The sequence below is a fragment of the Dipodomys spectabilis genome, unplaced genomic scaffold (genome assembly GCF_019054845.1).
Source record: "Dipodomys spectabilis isolate Male_0828 unplaced genomic scaffold, ASM1905484v1 ptg000301l, whole genome shotgun sequence".
Classification (NCBI taxonomy): Eukaryota; Metazoa; Chordata; class Mammalia; order Rodentia; family Heteromyidae; genus Dipodomys; species Dipodomys spectabilis.
This window is the reverse complement of record NW_024870978.1, coordinates 2,769,627-2,774,092: the sequence shown is the minus strand read 5'-3', so window position 1 is coordinate 2,774,092 and position 4,466 is coordinate 2,769,627. Positions and strand designations below refer to the sequence as shown.

Here is a 4,466-nt window from a genome sequence, read left to right as displayed (position 1 = left end):
AAAAGACTTAAAGTAGTTATTGACAAAAAAATGCAAATGTGAGCAATAGAACAAACAATATAATTTTTTTCCACCATACACAGAATTTTACAGAAATAAGATGAATAGCAAATTTGGGAACTATAAGTTTTCCTTGTTACAAATAGGCAACCAAGGATATATTCCTGTCTTAAGATTGCGTTATTAACTACTTAAATTTAGAAGATACTACATGCTTCAGCAACACGTCTACCCGAATTACAATACAGAGATTAACATGGCTTTTGCACAAGGAGGATATGAAAATTTGTGAAGTATTCCATATTTTTCATTCTTCAGATACAAGAAATGAAAACAGTTATTAAAAAGTTGATTACAAATATACAAGTGTAATTATACATGTAATTTATAGAAATAAAAATTATTTTGATATCAGTGTATTCAATCATCACCTGTTTAGAAAGGCCTTTATATAGCATTACCTTTATAAAACTTTTGAAATGAGATAACATTGTCATTTGATCCGAAAGAAATAAAATTCTATAAGGACTTAGGAATTAAAGGAATCTTAAACTGTTTCTATATGGAATGCAATCTGAAAGGACACATTTATTAATGAACCTATATATTATAAAACAATGTTGAATTCAAAGTATTATATCTAGGAGGTAAAGAAAAGATTATGGACATTATATAAACAGAATACTAAATATTTTAAAATATACTTTTTTCAGACAAGCACCAGAAATATCTTTAGTTTCTGTACTACTCATTTCACCAGATAAGTTAAAATTATTTCTTATTAAAAAATCACAAACTCTATAGAAATCATTATAGATGTATACAAACAACTCGAATATTTTTTTTCATCAAAGTCTGGAAATTCACTTGGAAGAATATCATGGAATCCATGAATTTTTAAAGTAAATATTGCTGTTGTTTGTATTGTGAAAATATTTTGTATGGACACATGGGATGGATTTTCAATTTTGAAATTTAGGAAACTTAATCCAACCATTAGGAATTAGGAGAACAATCTGTATAGCTTTCCACAACTTCAAAGAGGTAGTGATACATACTTATTCTTTTGATAAGATCAAATGCAGTTTCTTCCAAGTTGTGCTTCAGATCTGGTTTGATATAATGGTTCAACAGAAGGAGATCCAGAGTATCTTTGCTATATCTATTCCCAGCAGCAAGATACAAGGGGGTCAAGAGGCCTTTAGTTTGGCCATTGGTGTCTACATCATGATGAAATAAAGAAGCCACTCTGGTATTATTCCATGCATAAGTACTGTGCAGGGGTGTCCAGCCATTCACAGTTATTACATGAATATCTGCTTTGAGCCACCAACTCATGGACAATGTCTAAGTGTCCACAGTAGGCTTCTTGATGAAGAGGGGTATGCTCATCGTTATCCCTAGTATTCACATGAGTGGCCTTTTTGGAAAGTAGTTTCTGTACTGTAGTAAGGGGATTATTTTCAGCAGAACAAAGAAGAAATTTGCTTGATCCTATTCCATTTTTTTCTTGTAATTGATACCATTTCTCACTTTTTTATCTTGTTCCTCAACTTCATCAGAATTGCCTCACCAGAGACATTGAGTGCCAGTGAGAATGAGCTCTCCATGTATATCCCCAATAGTTCACATTGGATGAAATAGTCAGAAAAAATCCGCTAAATTTTCTGCATCTGTTTTTACACTATTATTTATTTTCTCTTTTTTCATTTTTACTATCCTAACCTATTCTAACTGGAGAGTAGGGATTTGGTAGAGAGCAGAGGAAAGATTTTCCTCCGTATTCAAAGGTACAGACTGAAAATGAGGACCAGTGGTGTCTTCATGTGCAGCTTATTCTAGGAAATAGAAAATAGGAAATAATGATTTATATTTTAATGAATTGGGAAATGACAGAGCAGAAAATGAAATGATGCAACCAAAGAATATATAAGCAAAATAAATTAGGATAATTATGGAGCAATCATATTACCTATAAGAACCATGAGATGGAGAGAGGAAGAGAGATACAGATGTTCAATGATCTAGCTAGCCACAAAATCCATCCCTCTGATCAAATTATAGAGCAAATAATTTTATTTTTTAAAGGAGATGGAAATAGAATTTAAGATCTGATGTCTCCATTGTTTTTAATTGTATTTTTATTACCTTAAATACTTGTACAAGGGAATTTCCATTCAATAAATCAGTTTTTTTTAATATAATGGATTTTATATAACTTTTCCACACCCTTCCAAACCTCACCCCACTTTAATTTTTTCTAGTTTCATACATCTGCATGGAATATTATACCTTCACTCTCTTCCTCCATAACTCTCTTTATTCCTTCCTTTTGACTTCCATTCACATCTTACAAGTGATAGTTTCCTGGTATTCATTTTCTTGGAGTAAAATTCAATTTTATAAGAAATTACACCTTTGAAATGCTCCTCTGCAAATAGCATGCTTTGATTAATATTTTGTGTAAACTTGTATAAATTTCTAGCTTCCAAATATGAAATAGAACATGGGTCCTTTGTGTGTCTGGCTCTGACTTAGTTAACTTAATATATTTTTAGATCTATTCATTTCATTGCAAATAATGTAAGTCTTCAAAATGGATGGGTGCAATCCAATTCTGTGTATGTGCCACACTTTCTCCAATCATCACTCCGCCAAAGGGCATCTGGGCTGTTTCCGTAACTTGGCTACGGTGAATAGTGCATTTTATTGTAAACATTTGGAAGAATTCATCACTACCTTCATGGGAGCAATCCTCTAGCCAGTTTTCCAGAATAAGCACATGCCTCCCTTCATTTTCATCACAATGTATTGCAAGTCCTCAAAAACACACTTCCCCCTACAGGTCTCAATAAGCTAAAACCACACTGTGCCCATATTCTTTCAATACAAGTTTTTCATAATTGTACATATAATTCAGTGAGAACCTTCTATATACTTTCCTAATGTGAGAATGAGGGACATGACAGAGTAAAAGTAAGAAATATGCAATTTAATTACCTATTATGATATTTAAAATCATTTTAGGCTCTAATTCATAGTCTCAAATAATACTATTAAAACTATTGGAGGCTATTGCCTGGCATCCTGGTTACTCGGAAGGCTGAGATCTGACGATCATGGTTTGAAGCCATCCTGGGCAAGAATGACCAGGAGCCTCTTATTACCAAACAACCAACAGAAAATCAGAATTGGAACTGTGGCTCAAAGTAGTAGAGTGGTAGCCTTGAGAGAAAAATCTCAGGGACATAATCTAGGCTCTTAGTTCAAGAAGTACAATCTACCCAAATAAAATTTATATAATTTACACCTGTGTAAGTAAAGTATTTCCATCACCCAAATGCACAACCATGCTCATTTGCAAGGTAACTGTTTTGTCTGAAGTACCATAAAACAATTTCGCTTAAGTTGAAAACATTGCACCATGGGTTCATTCTATCTCTCTCATGCATTTTTCCACTCAAATACTCAAATCTTACAATTATTACAATTATTTAAAATCATAGCTTTTTACTTTAATACCCAAATATTAAAGTTTAAATTGAGTGTCTTGTGCTTCCTAAATGGGTGTTCTTACCATTTTGTCATGTCCGTAGCCCTAAATTCTCCTGATTATTTTTCATATAATTGTGTATGACCTTAGGCTCAGATCACGTTATGCTATTTTTCCTGGAATTTAGAATAATAGGTGCATGGCATTGTTTACAGATATTTCTGTCCAGTCTGGGCTTTAACCTCTATTCTCACAACAGTAGACTCCCATGTAGTCAGAATTTTCATAAGCGTGTCATAGCTGATGTTTTTTTTTTTTAAGTCTTTGCAGTTCTTGAGTACTGAATTAATTTGTTTTCTTGGGTTGTTTTGTTCCATTTGAATGTATGTGTTGAGTTGTTCCTCACTTTTCCTTTTGTTTCTTTCAATCAAGTTCTTACCTAAAGTGCTGAGAAATCAATTCTTCTTTTTCATGATAGTCAAGGTGAACATGATTTGTTCCGAAGCAATTTCAGTAATATTTAAACACCTTCATATCTATGGATGGTATATAAATGATAATTGCTGCGAAGGGTCTTTTTATTTTCACAGCAGTCTTTGTCATACACAGACAGATCATGAAATATATGAAGATAATGAATCTACAGATGCAAGCAAAGAGAAGAAAAACCTATTATTAATTGTTTGACAGAGGCTTCCCTTCTAGTGAAAGAAATACATTGCTTGATGCAGGATTTCACAAAATTATATTGCTTGGAGGAAGCTAAACAATGACCTAATGCTGCAGAATTTAGGGAGAAGAATCAAACTCCTGAATAGTTTATATTTGGGTCAAATAAAAGCATGCTTCCAAAAAGAGTGTTGACTTAGAGAAACATGATGAGTTGTATGTAAATAGAAGCTTAGTTGATTTTGTTAGTTTGTAAACTAATACAGGGAAATAGAGTACAGCAAGGTAAAAAAAGAACTTAGCA

General features: G+C 32.6%; 1 pseudogene; it reads left to right on the top strand.

Moving 5' to 3' along the window:
- Positions 1 to 211: 211 nt before the first annotated feature.
- LOC122127485 lies at positions 212 to 308 on the top strand (annotated as a pseudogene).
- The last annotated feature ends 4,158 nt before the right edge of the window (positions 309 to 4,466 follow it).